Source organism: Macrobrachium rosenbergii, chromosome 51 (genome assembly GCF_040412425.1).
Source record: "Macrobrachium rosenbergii isolate ZJJX-2024 chromosome 51, ASM4041242v1, whole genome shotgun sequence".
Taxonomy (NCBI): Eukaryota; Metazoa; Arthropoda; class Malacostraca; order Decapoda; family Palaemonidae; genus Macrobrachium; species Macrobrachium rosenbergii.
In genome coordinates this window covers 61,904,924-61,924,047 of record NC_089791.1, presented here as the reverse complement: position 1 = coordinate 61,924,047, position 19,124 = coordinate 61,904,924, and positions in this window count along the sequence as shown.

The following is a 19,124-nucleotide window of genomic DNA, read 5'->3' as shown; positions in this document are numbered from 1 at the left end:
AAGATTTTACTTTATAATTAATTTTTTTTTTTTTACATTTGTAATGGAAAGAGCTTTTATTTGAATAAATAAATATTTCGCATAAATATGATATACGTAAGAGAAACAATGTAATTTCAAGTGCATTCGATGATCTCTCTCTCTCTCTCTCTCTCTCTCTCTCTCTCTCTCTCTCTCTCTCTCTCTCTTCTCTCAGGAATATATTTTTTTCATTAGGTGAATCCTGATGCATTTTATAAGGAGGAAAACTTTCAGATCAGCTGGGAACTTCACGTTACTCGACTATTATTATTATTATTATTATTATTATTATTATTATTATTATTATTATTATTATTATTATTATTATTATTATTATTATTATTATTATTATTGACAACACACATGTGAAACAGATGGAAAATCCTAGTAGTTTGCAAGAGTTGCGTCCACAAAAAAGAAATTCTCAACATGTCCATAAGCGAAAAAATCTTAAAACTGAGCGAAAAGAGCAGCAAACAAAGAACCAGAAGGTTATGATAGGAATCAAATTTCATATATTTTTGTAACAACATACCGTAATTGACAAAAATCAAAGGAACTAGTTCACACAGTTTTAGGGTATGTGGATATTGATGCAGTACCAAGCAAGTAGCACGCACCAAAAGTAAAAGACGACTAGTAGGTAATCCTCCGATTATGGTGTGAATCACAGTAACTGTAATTATGAAAGTATACAGACAACTTCGAACGACTTTTCTTAAAGGATAAATATCTAGATGTCGCTTAAGACTGGCAACATCCAGGTGACAAAATATTATTCCGACGATAGTACAGCAGAAGATCTAAAACAAGGGTAACAAACTCAGTAGCTACAGCTAGTCAGATTTCATTAAATTGAACATTAAGGGGTTATTGAATACACGAGCATCAGGGACGAATTCAAAGCACTAATAACGATAATAATAAATTTTCTTTATAATATTTACCCAATTTCCTGGTACCACCACTACCCAGCATTGATTGATACTGGTTGTTCTGGACAAGTTCATCCGAGTTTGGAGCAAATGGCTGAGTTCCATCAATCTTCATTATTGAATTCAGGTGCGCTACAGTAAACTGAGAACGACAACTAGTCTTGTTAATCTTCATTAAATCAAAAAGCTATATAGAAACACATTTACTGAAATTATTTGGACATATTCTTTGAGGCAAACACTTAACCCCAAGATCGTTGGCCCAATGTCTTGATCGAACGTGCCAACATCAACTTTAGAAAACCTTTCCTTTAAAGCAGAATTACAGTTAATTTTAACTGAAGATATTCTGGTACCTCATCAAAGCCAGCGCTGAATGTGTTCCGGAAAATTGCAGCATCTTCTCAAGTCAGAGAATCTTTCTTGAAACGCATTCTTTAATATGGAAATCGTACTTTATTCATTTGCCTTGTTATCAACTTGAGCCTCATGTGTGTCTTAGAAAATGTGGAAAACTGCTTTAAGTCCGTCCGCACTTGTTCTGACCCCCTCAGATCTTAAAAACTACTGAGGCTAGAGAGCTGCAAATTGGTAAGTTGATCATCCACCCTCCAATCATCAAACATACCAAATTGCAGCCCTCTAGCCTCAGTAGTTTTTATTTTATTTAAGGTTAAAGTTAACCATGATCGTGCATCTGGCACAGCTGTAGGTGCCAACAACACATGCCACCACCGGGCCGTGGCTGAAAGTTTAATGGGCCGCGGCTTCAGTTTCATGAACAGTGACTGAGAGTTTCATATAAAATTATACATACGCTGTACAGAAAACTCGACTGCGCCGAGGAAACTTCAGCGCATTTTTTGATTTGTTGAAATGCCGACGCCCATTCACGACAACTGCCGCAGTCAGTGTGATCCTTGCGTGTGAAGAGCACGTAAACCAAAAAGCGTTGAACTACCTACGATAGGTCCTTTGAAATACAAATATACGCAAGCTAAAATTGGGTAGGTGCGTGCAGTACTTTAAGAACAAGTGAAAAATTTTCTAATGGCGATGAGCAGAAAACTTTCAGAGGAAAAAAATGGCAAACACGATAAACGAAATATCTAAGTGATATCTCGTAAAGTTATTCAAATACAACTCTATAAAAAACTGTAAACTCAAAAGTTTAGATTAATTTCAATTTTTTAGATGACCTTACGTATGATGAATGAAAGGAAAAGTTATATTTGATCAATATTATCATGTACATGAAGCATACGATAATGATACAACAAAAACTAAAAAAGAAAGATGGATGGAAAAAAATTGCCACATTTAACAAATACGTAACAGACAGAAGACAGAAATATAAAAGGATGAAATTCATTAATAATTCCTAATGTGACCTTCAACGAAAAATATGACAAGCAAGAGACAGATAGACAGGCGTTATCGATAACTAAAATACAACATTTATGTAAGAGACAGACAGCGGATAGACAAATGTTTCAGGATGGAAAAATGGAGGTCTGTCGGAATGTATGATGGATAAAAAACCCAAACAAAGTCCACAGACAACCTGCTCCATAACCACTATGAAAAATTCTCTCATAATTCACCGCGGGTTAATATGCAAGCACAAGAAATTGGCATTAATATCACTCGCAACTACCACTAGATAGTTTAATGCATTTTTATCTATGTATCATTTTATTAATTTATTTTTTCTTTTTAATAACTGAGACATCTTCCTGCATTTCTTTTTACTTTCTCGTACTTCCTAATGAACACCATATTTGGAAGCTTGAATTTCAAGTCAGTAGCCCCGGTGGCCTTGTTCCTTATGAATAGGGTTCATCTTCTGAATAATAATAATAATAATAATAATAATAATAATTCAGCCGAAGGAAAACATCCACCAATGGAGCTGTCCCACCGGTGACCCGTTTAACGACACAGCTGGTAAGCCATCACTCTGCCTCTGAAACCGTATACGACTCGTTACGAACTTTGGGCAATTCAAGGTTGGGGTTGAGCAACCTGACTCGCATCCCAGAGAGTACCAGGCCATATGCAGCCGTGTGGCCGCGTGTTTGGCAGCCTACTGAAAAAAAATGTGTGGTACATGTATGAAAGACTTAAGAAAGATGTGGAAGCTTATTTTCTTTTAATATACTGAATGACTCATGAATACTTTATTGCTCAAAATAATTCATCTGGGACAATATGGCAGACTGATACATTACCTGTAAAAAACATTTAGAAGCAAAAGAATAAAATGCAAAAACAGAACATCTGCGTACCACCATGTTTTCATGATTGATAAGGTATGGATGAAGACTTTCCGTCCATTCAAATAAATAGTCAAGCCTTCTAACCTGCGTGAAATCACACAAAACCATTGTTTAGATTAATATTAAGATAATTTGTCAAAATTCTATGGTTTTCGTAATCTAGAGAAAGTGAAGAAATCTAGGGCTAAGGGGAGGGAAGAACACAAAACATTTGATCTGGAAAACATTTAGTCAAGGGATGAGAAAATGAGTACCCGCTGAGGATGGGGAAAAGAGGGAATCTCTCCATGTCAGAGCTGATACTATGCTCAAACCAAAATCGGTTGTAATGCAACAAACACGGTGTAACGTTACATGGCAGACTCGAAGGAAAATAATATTGCCAATAAGGAAAGTGAATGACGCAAAAATAAAATGAGGCTCCCCCACACCTCAGGATATCGGGGACCCATTGCCGATAACATATGTCAGAAGAAATAGAAGGAATTCGATATTCAAATCAGACCTTTACGGACAATTTATTTCGAAATGTAAATCGCAGAGTACGTATGACTTGTGTGCCAGGCATTATCTATTCTTGAAACCCCTCTAAGCCGTAATCTTTTGAATAAAAGTCATGAGTGTACTTTCTCTGTTTTTGGTGCCAGTGCTTGAGTAAAGGCTGCAATTGCGGGATTAAACCGACTTTAATGTTTGGTTTCTCCATGTGTTTTAGTAATACAGGTATAAACACCACTTTACAGGTTTATATGAAATTTTATTAATTCCAAGCACTAATAAACGACATATCACATTCCCAAAGGTCCAAAGATAATGTATTTAAACAGTCAGTTTTACCGGCAAGTGGTTACTTCCGTATGAATCTTTCTCCTACAGATGTTTTAACTTGGGACAAGTTGAACGCAGAGTGCTCTAGCACATCCTCACGCATGTCAGACGTGGATGACCATATCACTAAGGACTAAAACCTCAGACAATATAAAGAAATTCACGTTGTCAAATCAAATCTAAATTATTTCATTTGCATGTGATGTGCAGATTTACTCTAGAGATTTATTATAATTTCATTGCAGACAGAATCTGATTAATTCTTCCAGCAACAATATCAACATATCCATATATCTAAACAACTCCTCGCGTATTGTTAAATTGAAAAGTCCTCGTAGTAAAACATGCAAGCTGATGCCGTCTATTGGCTGCAAGAGAAACATATTCAACAGTTTCTTAGGTATTGTTTCTTTTCTTGGCCAGTAGAGGTCTCTTCACTTCTGTGCCTCATACCAGAAATAACCGGATTTTTTTTTCAGATGGGCACGCAAAGACCTTCAAACATTCGATTAGTTTTCCCTCTTACCTCTTTTTTAATTACACTAAGTATAAAGTATTACTGCTCACAAGAACTCGCTCATACAGCTCCAAGAGACTATAAATGATAAAAGAAAAGTTTGAAAAATAGTTAGCTTGTGTTGTCGTGGTTAATATGGACAAGGTAGAGATTCGTTAATACAGATAACTCTAGTCATTTAAGACTTAATATCATTGTGCTTCGAGATTTCGTTTCATAACGCTAGGGTTGCCGTGAACTTTCTCGACCTAGAAAATTCAAAGAGAAGAGAGTGAGCTTCCCACATGACGAATAACTGTATACAGAAATAACTTTTGTAAGATCAGTCTTAACTCAGTATATGTTACGTCTCTCTATCAAAATATTACAGTTATGAAAACGCATACAAGAAATTATTATTGCTAACAAATAACAGTATACTCTCATTTTATTAAAACTTCTCCGTTCACATAGTGGGAGACTTAAGCACCCGGAAGTTAGTCGTCTTTTGCTGTTGCTGACATGTTTCTTTTGGGCACACAGACACACACATATATATATATATATATATATATATATATATATATATATATATATATATATATATATATATATATATATATATATATATATATATATATATCAAACGGGAAGGCGGACAGGAATACTCTTGAATAGTTATTTCATAACATGTGAATGAGGCGGTTGAACTTATTCTAAATAATCATTTTACTCAACCTGACTCTGTTTTTAATAATTTTACTCGTTTGTCTTTTAAAACCTTGTTTGAACTAGCTGTGCTGGACACAGCTTTTATTTTTAAAAATAATAAATGGTATGGCTATGGGCTCGCCGCTCGGAGCTACGTTCTCCAATATCTTCATGTGCTCCCTGGAGGAGCCCATGCTGGACGAATGCCCTCTCAGTTACCATCCTCTCTTTTATGTACGGTATGTTGAGGACACCTTTGCCCTCTTCAGAAGAGAGTATGACTCGGATTTCTTTTTGGAATTTGCTAACGACTGCCACCCTAATTTCAAGTTTACTCTTGAAAAGGAAGAGGACAATCGACTGCCGTTTCTTAACGTTCTGGTCACCAGACATAACAATAATTTTACTACCACGATTTTTAGAAAAAAAAAGCCTTTTACAGGGTTAGGTGCCAATTTGTACAGTTATTGCCTTTATAATTTTAAGATTAATTCCGTTGCGACTCTCTTTCACAGGGCCCTTTCCCTCACCTCTATTGGAAAGCTTTTCGTGATGAAGCTAGCTTTCTTTTAGAATATTTTAAACACATTTGTTTTCCTTCAAAGATAGTTTTAATAGCATCAATAAAATACTTAACAAGAAGTTTTTCACTGAGCGTTATACTCTTACAGTACCCAAACTACACTTTTATCCCAAGTTTCCATACTGTCATGATGTCCATTTTAGAACAAAATTTATGAGCATAATTCAAAAACATTTTGATGCTTTGCATGTTAAACTTGTTCCTGTCATCCCCCTAACTAATGGCTCTATTTTCAAATTTAAGGGCCAGCTTTGCGCTACGATGTCCTGTGGAATGGTAGTATATCTTAGTTTAACCAGACCACTGAGCTGATTAACAGCTCTCCTAGGGCTGGCCCGAAGGATTAGATTTATTTTTACGTGGCTAAGAACCAATTGGTTACCTAGCAACGGGACCTACAGCTTATTGTGGAATCCGAACCACATTATAGCGAGGGATGAATTTCTATCACCAGAAACAAATTCCTCTTGTTCTTCACTGGCCGGTCTGAGATTCGAACTCGCGACCAACAGAGTGGTAGCTGAGAACGGAACCCATTCACCCAGCGAGGAACTGGACGAACTTCAAGCCAACTAGAACTATCAATACTCCGCAAAGTCGCTAATTGGACGAACTTCAAGTTGATTATAAAACAGCTTGCTCTGAAATTGAACACTCAGATTGGTTACCTAGCAACGGGGCTGTTCCTTTATACCTGTTATAATAATGTTTTTTGATGTTTTGTTTTTCTTTCTAGAACTATCAATACTCGAGTCGCTGACACCTTGTTCATTTTCTGTATTTGTGTCGTACTGACAGGTTGGCTGCATACCCTTAGTCACTTTTATTTTTTACTAATTTGTTTTCTTAATGTGATTTAAAATGTTAGTGTTTTAAAATATAAATATTTCAAATATAATTTTTTTACTTGTCTTTTATATGCTCTATTTATTTTATTTAATTTCTTGGTGTTTTGCCAGTTCCTCGGTGTCCTTCGTGTAAAATTTCCCTTTTAAATCGATTGTCGTTTTTTATGTTCTGACTTTGCCTTTGCATATTTTTTCTGTAATTTTTATTGTCAGTGTTTTTTGTTTTTAATTCTAGAACCCCTGATGATGTAATCATGGATTATGGACCGTTGGGAATAAACATGTAATCAAATGACTGTTCAAGAGTATTCCTGTCTGCCTTCCCGTTTGATGTCTGTATTCGGGCATTCCCGTCCCTTGCTCATTGGTATATATATATATATATATATATATATATATATATATATATATATATATATATATATATATATATATATATATATATATATATATATATATATATATATATATATATATATATATATATATATATATATATATATATATATATATATATATATATATATATATATATATATATATATATATATATATATATATATGTATATGAGACTTGAATGCATTCTTGCAAAATTTGGGAATCAAAATCTTTTGTAACCTATATTCATTAGTTTTACGTTTTATTTTGTACTATTTAATACAAAGGAGGACATTTAACAGCAAAGTAAATATCACCTGCAGTGAAAAGAAAGTACTAAATATGAAAACGAAAAAGGAATGGAGGCGATTTGTAAACTCACTTAATGTCGTTATGACTTCCCCGTTGTTGTTTACTGTACCAACACTATAATTCTTTTAGATATTTTTAACAGTTAATTTGGATATACATCATGATAAACAAAAACAAAGCATTTTATTACTTTAGCTAAGATTTGGCACATAGTTTCTAAAAAACTTGTATTAATATGCAATTTAGAAACTAAAATTAACAGAGGAAAACAATATTAGGGATCAATAGCTTAGAGAGAGAGAGAGAGAGAGAGAGAGAGAGAGAGAGAGAGAGAGAGAGAGAGAGAGAGAGAGAGAAGGGTGACCTTGTTTATGAAAAATTCTTTGGAAGATTAAAGCAAATGACTGTGTTAAAGCTACTGAATACGCAAGAATAAGTAACCCATCTAGTATCTGTGAATAAACGACTGAAAAATTTCACACTTTCACTACTTTAACTATGACAATTGACACAGATTAAAAGAAAGAAACAGTAATTATTAGTGAAGGGGTAAACTTAATTGCAAATAGGTTTTCCATTACATTTAATTGCTTCATTTCCACTGAACGCTACTATATTAAGGCTCATCCAAAATTATTACTGGAACACAATTGCTGCCATATGATGAAGGTATTTTATTTTTCTGTCTAAATCTTTTTTTCTTTTGATGACCTTTTGTTATTAATCTGGATAAGAATAACAAAAGAAGGTTTAAAGGATACAGGATACGACTAAAGAAAAGCTAAGGTTTACCTTCCTCGAATGACATCTCGGTGCACATCTAATGTAGTGAGGTATTTGATTAAATATTATAAGAATTGCTTCAGGCTTTCCGTCTGTTCCATATTGCGACTTCTTCATCTTATTTTACGAGGAACAACTTTCATTAAACGGAACATTTGTGTAAGTCTACTGGTTCTCATCGCATCCATCCGTATGAAGTAGATTTCTTTATCCCTTGCTACCATGGCTTCGATCAGTTGCTAATTAAAGCTTAGGACAGTACTGGCTTTCAACAGAACATACCATCCGCACATTATTACTCAACAATAGAAATATAATTGTACACACACACACACACACACACACACACACACACACACACACACACACACACACACATATATATATATATATATATATATATATATATATATATATATATATATATATATATATATATATATATATAAATATACAACATAAAAACATAACATATCATACGAATACATACAATAACTTTTGGGAAAGAAAGGGCGTTGGGTCGGGTATGATACATGAAACATGTCGGGGTCTCGATGTCAGGCAGGTGACCTTTGACCACAGATTATTAAGCCAAATCAAAAAGTTTCAAAGAAGGCATTTACAAAAATGACACGTTAAAAGAAGAAGAAGAAGATATATATATAATATATATATATATATATATATATATATATATATATATATATATATATATATATATATGTGTGTGTGTATATGTGTATACTTTTAACTTTCTGTCGCATATACCGGTATTATTGACAAATTTCTGTTTAATCACTAATGGAGTATATATATAACTATAATATATATAAGATATATAATATATATATATATATATATATATATATATATATATATATATTTATATTATATATATATATATATACATATATATAATATATATATATATATATATATATATATATATATATATATATATATATATATATATATATATATATATTATATATATATATTATATATATATATATACATATATGTATATATATGTGTGTGTTTGTATATATGTGTGTGTGAAATGTATTTCTGTATATTAACGTATATCGTTAAATATAGTCCAATTTTGATACTAAACTTTAGTCTAAAACTGTACATTATTTGACGAATATATATTATGTTAATATATAGATACCTTACATACATATGTATATATGCATATATTAATGTTTGTATGTATATATGCATATATATATATATATATATATATATATATATATATATATATATATATATATATATATATATATATATATATACATATACAGTATATACATCAACTTTCATTGTTGGGTTATGTTGTGCGAATCAGATCAAATATAAAGCTCTTATGCCTAAGTAAGTAAGATTTTATATGAGAATGTCATGATTAGGGAGGCAAAGATAGTTCAGAAGCCCATAAATACTTTGAGAGAATTCCACAAAATAGCTGAATGCCGAGAACCTATTTTTCCTGACAGTGAGCTGAAAATACTCTTATTGCACAACTGTGAAACAGAAAAACATAATAAGAAGCTTAGAGAATGGGGCTTCTTATAAAGATAATAATACAACTAAAATGTATCCCATCTAAAGTCAGTATTAACATTGTGATGACAAAAATGCAGACAAATGCAACATGAGAATACTCTTATATACGAAGCAACTTGATACAAAAAGACATATACGGTCTGAAAGAGAGAGAGGGACAGAGAGAGAGAGAGAGATATTTCAGCCATTCCCTTTGCATCTATCATCGTTTAATTTCACGAGCATTTCGTAAGGCATCAGGCGATTTCCCTTTCGCTGGGATTATTAATTTTCGCCTCAGACATCCGCCGAGTGGGCCACGGTGAGACGCGACGTTAATTAGTCCCACAGCCCCACAGAGTCAGAAAATAACACCTTGCTGTCCCACGCGGGATCCTTTGCACAGCGTTAACCTACGAACGCTGGATTTGTTGTTAAGCCGTAGTACAGTATGGTCCATAAAAGATAGAAAAAAAAAAGTTTTAAACATGCTTTTATTAAAATGCACTAAAAAGTAAAAAATAATATTTTGAGGGACACCAGGATTTTCTTACAATTAATCATGTCTACAAAAATAAAAGCGTGGGCGCCAAACATGGAAGGAAATGCTGCATGAAAAGAAAAAGATTTTTGTTATTTCTTATAGTATTTCCTTCCATGTTTGGCGCCCATGCTTTTGTTTTTGTAGACATGATTAATTGTAAGAAAATCCTGGTGCGTCTCAAAATATTATTTTTTACTTTTTAGTGCATTTTAATAAAAGCATGTTTTTAAAAGAATTTTATATTTTTTCATTTTATACTTTTCAGTTTTGACAGAAATTGTAACCGATTTATTATCGTAGTTAATGAAACTGATATCTGTTTATGGGGAGGTTGATGGAAGGGAATGGGGAGAGTGAAGGAGCAGGAAGGTGAGGGGAAGAGGAAATGGGCGGGGAGGGGAAAGGGGAAGGGGATGGGAAGGAAGAGGAGGGAAGGGAAGGGAGGGGAAGAGGAGGGGAGGGGAGGAGAAAGAAGGAGAGGGGATGGGGGGAGGGGAGGAAAATGAGAAGGGGATGGTGGGGAAAGAAGAGGGGAGGAGGAAGGGGTAGGGGAGGGAAAGGGAAGGGGGATGGAAGAGGGAAAGGGAATAGGGAAGGGTAGCGGGAGGACACAGTTAGATTAACACTTGATCGTGTGCTTTGGAAGTAGGTAGGGGATGGAAGAGGGAAGGGAGGGGAAGACGCAGCTAAATTAACACTTGATTATAGGATTTGAAATGGGAGGGGGAGGGGATGGGTGGGGAAAGGGGATGGAAGAGGAAGGGGAGGGGAGGACACAGCTAAATTAACACTTGATCACGAGCTTTGGAACGGGGAGGGGGGGGTTGGGTGGGGAAGAGGATGGAAGAGGGAAAGGGAGGGGAGGACACAGCTAAATAACACTTGATCATGTGCTGGGGAGGGGGATGGAAAAGGGAAGGGGGAAGGGGATGGAAGAGGGAAGGGAAAGAGGTTGTATAAAAGATAGATTCTACACATTCAAAGAAGTTGTGAAAAATCCGAAGAGTTTCAAACACATCCTGAGATACTGGGAGAGGTCACTGTAGGGTCACTAGAGGTCACTGCTGACCTACTGATCATGTAAGGTTGTATTGTTGCCGGGATTGAGTAAAAATGCTGCAAAATTCAAAGTCCGTCGGACGAAGGGGACAGGTCGAAAATTGAGTTACAAGATTTGAGGATAGATAGACAGACAGACAGACAGACAGGCGCAGAAGTCAAGTTCAACAAAAGCTTGTAATTAAAAGAGAAGGAAATCATTAGACTGTTTCTCCAAGGTGTACCTTCTTCAATTTATTCCTTGACTGTGTATCAGAAAGTAATGTTTGGCAGAGTATTTTATTTGTCTATGTTAATTCGTTAGTGAGAATATTTGTTTTGTGTTTAGGACTCAAGTGTTGTGTGCATTTACCCCTAATAACCTTTAACGTGGGATACAGTCTGAAAAAGTATTGTAGCCATTATTCTTTCCATCAAATCAGGAGAATAGTTGCAAGAGCTCAAACGTTTCAAACAAATGCCCGGTCAATAAAATCAGAATTGTGAACTATATGGTACTAGTTCTGTACATGATAGTCGAATGAAAAATTTCAAAAATCTGCTCTCGAGGATCCTTCCATTAGGCATTACATGGAAATCGTCTAAATTACAACGTTTCCATAACCTTTTTATAGTATAACAAGAACGGAATTTGAATGATACAGTGGTGAGCTATTCCAGCAATAAAAATTTTCAGTCTATAAACTAGTAGCATAGTTTGTAACATTTTCATTTACGACTATCATTTGCAACTGGTGCTATCATCCACTCCTGTCAGGCGTTCATCTTTGAGGACAAGTTATGGCGTCGCCTGTATCACAGCTTGTCAGCAGCACTTGAAGCGATATCTTCCCACCATGAGAATGCCTCCGTTACTCTGTTTATGGGGTATTTCCTGACTTGGGTATTCTTTGAAGTGGTCTCTTTCGAAATAAGTGTTGCGTTCAAGTAGTGATGGATATTAGAATAACTTTCTTATGACCCATTTTTTTTAAATTTTCGAACCAAAGTGTATTTTATTATCATAACAACAATAATCATTTATATTGTTTTACTATGAGATAATACGCAAATTTTTGCTAGAAGTTTATTTATTTATTTATTTATTTTTACAATTTGATCCCAACAGTCGACATATGTATTCCTGTAGTGTGTTTTCCAATGTATCTGTTCAATTCAAAAGGTTTTCTTCTCACCGTTGTCATGCATTTTTTCCAATGTTTAAAAAACGTATTCTCATCTTAAAAGACTTCAACTCAATCGCTTGCAGTTCCAAATGTTATCTTCATAATTTCATTTTTTAATTTGAAGGCCCCTCGAAATGTGTGTTCTCATGCATTTCACAAGTGAAAATTATTTTTTGCTTTATTCCTATACGTTTTCCTTCTGATTGACTTGATGGTGGAATTCAGTGTAAATGATTAGCATCTGTTTTTTCTTTTCTTTTTTTAGTTTTGAAACATCCCTATTTCTGTATAACTTTCTTTCAGCTTCGCTGTCTTCTCAAGCCTAAATGTGGCCTAGGTTAAGTTATACCTTAGCTTTACCAGACCACTGAGCTGATTAACAGCTCTCCTAGGGCTGGCCCGAAGGATTAGACTTATTTTACGTGGCTAAGAACCAGTAACGGTTACCTAGCAACGGGACCTACAGCTTATTGTGGAATCCGAACCACATTATGGCGAGAAATTAATTTCTATCACCAGAAATAACCTATAATCATATTTCCCTAACGTGAATGTACCCATTCTAATAATAGTAAAATGCCGGTGAAGATATGTGTATCTGAATGTATATTTGTGTCAGCATGCTTACTTCTACATGTTGATGTTGAGAATGTTATCTTGATTTTAATCAGAGATAATTTCAAAACGGTTGAAACATATAATCAAGCGCTGCCAGAAGGCTAATTATTGTGCATAATGCATCTGGCAGCAGCAGGAATATCGTTGCTACGTTGTCATATTCTGCCCAAAACAATTGTTAGGCCTTTTTCAAAACCTTTACCATCTTTTTAAAATGGAAATGCTCGAATAAGTATTTTTTTTCTTTTTTTTCTAGGAGCCAATTATGCACAGGGTCATAGTTGGCAGATATCCTGTAGAATCATCATCCATCAGTATTAATTGAAAAGAAGTTATAGGATTTTCCCAGTATTATTGATTCTCAGTGTCCAGAAACATTCACTGCCGTTTGACCCCATCTTGAACTTCTGCGCGCTCATCATATACTCCTTCCACATCCTGTCTGGATATCTAGAGCCAGTGCCTGTTTAATGTACAGTATTTTTATTCTGTAACTGATATCCCTTGCCGAATATTGGGAGACAAATGTCCTGCCAGATAAAGTTAAATAGACTTCTTGCATTAATGCTCTTTAGCATAAGATATACTATAATATACTAGTCATTAACCCCTTGGGTTCGTTTATTGTAAAGTGTATTTTCATACTAATGTTTATACTGTATTACCAAAATCTTATGTTAACACATACACGTACGCTTGTGTATATATATATATGTGTATATATATATATATATATATATATATATATATATATATATATATATATATATATATATATACATACATATATATATATATATATATATATATATATATATACTGTACAGTATATATGTATGCATGTATACTATATATGTATATATATACTGTATACATATATACATGTATACATGCATACATATATACTAAAAGTGTATATACTGTATATATATATATATATATATATATATATATATATATATATATATATATATATATATATATATATATATATTTATATATATATATATATACACATACAACATAAATATATACTATAATATATATATATATATATATATATATATATATATATATATATATATATATATATATATATATATATATATATATATATATATATATATATATATATATATATATATATATATATATATATATATGTGTGTATTTATATATATATTTATATATATATATATATATACATATATGTATGTACATATATACTGTGTGTGTGTTTGTGTATATATTTATATATATATATATATACATACATGCATATATATATACTGTGTGTATATATATATATATATATATATATATATATATATATTATTTTATATGCATTATTTTATTCTTATACGGATTCCTTTTGTGATAAATTGTTATTACTCATGTCCATTAAGATTTTGACTACATCTTAACTATGATTATTGTAATTTTATAAAAAAGTTTTTTTTTATTGTTGTGGCTGTAGCTAACAATAACAACAACAGCAGCAAAAACAACAAACAACAACAACAACAATAATAATAATAATAATAATAATAATAATAATAATAATAATAATAATAATAATTTCATCAACGTAAATGCAGATTGATATGAAGGAAATATACTCACTTGTTTCCAAACCCTATCACTCATATTATGAAAATTAAATTAGCTTTCTCTAATAAGGATCAAAGAACTCGTTATCAGGAATGGAAAAATACGCTAACATTCCAAGAAGTGAAGGAAAAGCATTAGAAAAACTTGCAAACTAAGGATTTTTTTGCAAATGAAATTTCTGCGAAATAGGAACATAATCAATTCTAAAATTAAGAAAGCAAAAAATTATAAAACAGCAAAGAAAATAGAAACTATTGCTGGAGAGATTTTCACGATAATAAAACTTATAATGGACAGAGGTGGAGAAGAAGTAAAATTATAAAGCAATAATTAATAACATTCGAAATAAAAGGTCGAAAAAAGGACCGTACGACTTATTTAAATTAGCCAGATCATCATCATCATCATCATCGCCTCAAACGCCATATGTTGAACAGCCTCTTTGAAATTCCACCACTCAAGTCTTTCCTGTGCTTTGTCTTCCACAAATCCTGACTCATTTCCAGCTTTCCTTCTTATAGTTCTCATCCAAATAGGTCTGTGTCTTCAAAGCTCTCCAGGTACTCAGCTGACATTATTGCATATTATTTTCCCAGGAGTTGTCCGAAGGATATTTCCAAGACATCTGCATCTTCCTCTCATCGGTATTTCATCCACGTAAAGAACTTCTGTAATTTACATCGTGATATTATTTCTGACTCAGCTCTGTCACGTCTCCTGACATTCTTCTAAAAGCCTTATTCTTAAGTTGACAAAACCCCGTAGAGGGGTAGGACCGTCAGTAGTGCGCTGTAGGCATTGCTAAAGGTTCTTTGCAGCGTCCCCTAGCTGCAACCTTTCATTCCTTTTACTGTGCTTCCATTTATATTCTCTTTCTTCCATTTTGCTATCCGCCCTTTCCTAACAATTGTTTCATAGTGCAGCTGCGAGGTTTTCTTTCTGTTACACCTTTCAAACCGTTTTACATGCTTTTATTTAACTTGACTTCCACGTCTGTCTGCCTGTCCTGAAATCTTGTTCAATTTTCGACCTGTTCCTTCGTCCGATGGACTTTAAATTTTGCATGGTTTCTCAGTCCCCAGTCCCATGATCAGTGGGTTAGCAGTCCCCTCCTTACCTGAACTCTTCAGTATCTCAGGATTTGTTTAAAACTCTCTGGATTTTTCCCACCTTTGGCATCTATCTTCTCCTTCCCTTTCCCCTACAAAGCACAAGATCAAGTGTTAATTTAGCTGGCCTGTCCCCTCCCCTTTACTCTTCCATCCCCATTCCCCTTTCCTCCCCTTCCTCATTCCAGTGTATACAATCAAGTGTTTTTTAGCTGTGTCCTCCCCCTCCCCTTCCCTCTTCCATCTCCCTTGCCCTCCCTTCCCCTCCCGCTTCTGGAGTACACGATCAAGTGTTAATTTAGCTGTGTCCTCACCCCTCCCCTTCCCTCTTGTTTCCCTTCCTCTTCCACCCCTCCACTTCCACCTTCCCTCCCCCTTCCCCTCCCATCCCCTTCCCCTCTCATCCCCTCTCTTCCCCCTTCCCCTCTACTCTCCTCCCTTTCCCCCTCCCATCCCCTTTCCCCCCCTTCCCCTCCTCTTCCCCCTCTCCCTTCCCCCTCTCCTTCCCCTTCCAGTGTATACGATCAAGTGTCAATTTAGCTGTGTCCCCGTCCCCTTCCATCACCCCTCCACTTCCCCCTTCCTCAGCTTCCCCTCCCCTCTTTCCCCCTCCCCTTTCCTTTACCCCTCCCCTCCACGCCTCCCCTCCTCCTCCACCCCTCCCCCTCCTCTTTCCCGTCCATCTCCCCATTTTCCTTCCCTCTCCCTTCCCCCTCCTCTTTTCTCCTCCCCTCCCTTCCACGTCACCTTCCACCTTCCTCCCTCTCCACCTCCCCTCCCCTTCCCCTCCACCTCCCCTCCCTTTCCCTTCCCTCCCCCTCCCCTTCCAATTCCCTCCTCTTTCTCTTCCATCCCCTTCCCCCTCCCCTTCTCTTTCCCCTTCTCTCCCATTTCCCCTTCCCTCACCTTCCTGCTCCCCCTCGCCCTTCCCTCTTCCCTCCCTTCCCCCTTCCCATCTCCCCTTCCCCTTCCCTCACACCCCCGTAAGCGAATATCGGTTTCGTTAACTACAATCATAAATCTGTTACAGTTACTGTCAAAACTAAAAGTATAAAATAAAAAATTAAAAAAAATTATAGTCAACCTTTTATTAAAACGCTTTAAAATGTAAAAAATATTTTTTTGAGATATACCAGGTTTTTTACAATTAATCAAGTCTACAAAAATAAAAGCGTGGGCCCCAAACATGGAGGAAACTGCTACAAGAGAAGAAATAGATTTTTTTATTTATTGTAGCAATTCCTTCCATGTTTAGTAGACGTGATTAATTGTAAGAAAATCTTGATGTGTCTCAATAAAATTATTTTTTTACGTTTTCGTGCATTTTAATAAAAGCATGTCTATAAATTTTTTTTATTACTGTCAAATTAATTTAGCTTTCAGCGCTGAATGACCTCATAGGTCCCAGCACTTGGCCTTTGGCCTAAATGCTATATTCCATTCCATTAAGTCGACAAAATCTTTTAGATATGGTTTCATTGTCATACCGTGATTCATTTCCGTATTACAGATCTTACGAACCTTGTGTTATGTTTACTTTCGTATGCAATGTCAGTTTGTTGCTTTCCAAATCATTTTCGGTTTGGCCATTGTTTGTATTGGATATCATCATTCTTAAATATCAGTCATTTCTCAATTTAGTGTTATTCTTTCCTGATTACCTCTGTTTTAATTGGCTTTATTTTGGTTCCCATACCTACAGGTAAATGAAGCGCTCTATTAAGCAAACTTTATGACGTTTGTGGTGTTGTGCTGATTTGAACAGCTTCGTCTGCTTATTCTAAGTCTGCCAAATTTCTATCATTACCCCGCTTTAAACCTTCACTTCCATCTCCGTCCAGTTTTTTTTTTTTTTTTCATTCTATTGGGCAAAATGGAATCTAAAAATTTAAGAACTAGAAAGAAAGCAAACAATGACTGATTTATAAGAAAAAAAAAACTGAAAGAATACAGAAAATGCAATGTGCAGGGAAACCACAGAGGTCAGTATTTTTGCACTTGCCTGAGGGAGGAATATTTCGCAAACTCCTTTGGTTCTTCAGATTCCTGGGTAAGGAAGGAAAAAAACCTTACCATATTTATGTTGAAAAACTGTTCTGTGTCACCCGGCGAATGTTTTTTTTTATTTCGTGAGTTCTCCGGGATAAGTGAACTGTTGTTGAAAGATCTAGCTTATGTATTTATATAACAACTTATAGCCTATGTGTTTAAAAATGTAACCCTTGCGCGTCGTTGGTTGAGATTATGTTATATTGACGTAGTGTGTAACTTATGTTTCCTGCTGATTGCAAATTTAAATATTTAATGCGACCCCAATGACATACATCCGCCTGTCCTCTGAAGTTGTTACCTGTTCTAGAACCCGGAAGGGTCTATCTTTAAACTGACTGGAGGTCAGACGGCCACTGTTAAAGGTTATGAAAGCATTCGACAGACCTAGATAAAATTATAAGCTGTTTATTTTATGCAGTACGCTCCTCTCTTCTTCAGCTTCTTCTTCTTCTTCTTCTTGCATAATTTCAGAAGACAGATAAATTTAGCCTAATGCTTAAAGCTGGAGGTCAGACGACGCCGATTTTCTTACTGACCTTTTCGCCAGTATTTGGAAAATTAATGCATCCGATGATGAACGACGTAATAACCTGAGAAAAACCATTCTAAAAATGAAATCTTCGTTGATAATTAAACATGTCGACAATGTTCCAAAAGTAAATGAATTATATTAACCATGCAAAATCAGTTTTTAACTTTATCTTTTTTTAATATTCAAACTGTATTCTTGTTATCTTGGGAAAAGGGCACTAGCTTATAATAAAAATGTATTTTCTACACTCTCTCTCTCTCTCTCTCTCTCTCTCTCTCTCTCTCTCTCTCTCTCTCTCTCTCTCTCTCTCTCTCTCTCTCTCTCTCTCGATTCTTGACTGTGTATTAATAACTGATAATAATAATAATAATAATAATAATAATAATAATAATAATAATAATAATAATAATAATAATAATAATAATAATATCAGAGAAGTCATCTTTAATAGTGACATTGGCAAAATATTAAGAAAAGATTACCGTGCCCGATTTGTCTGATAAACCCTTCCTCATTTTTTCTCGTTTTGGGGGTGTTTACTTTCCTATTCTAGTAATTTAGCCTAGATTTCAGGTTCCCAAAATCTTGAGTTTTCGAAATCCGTTGGAAATTAAAAATTCAGTTGCTGAGTATTCATGTTTTTACTTGGCGCGATTTTCATTTCCGTATTTGATCAAGTTATAACTTTATAGCGCCGCTCGGTTTTCATT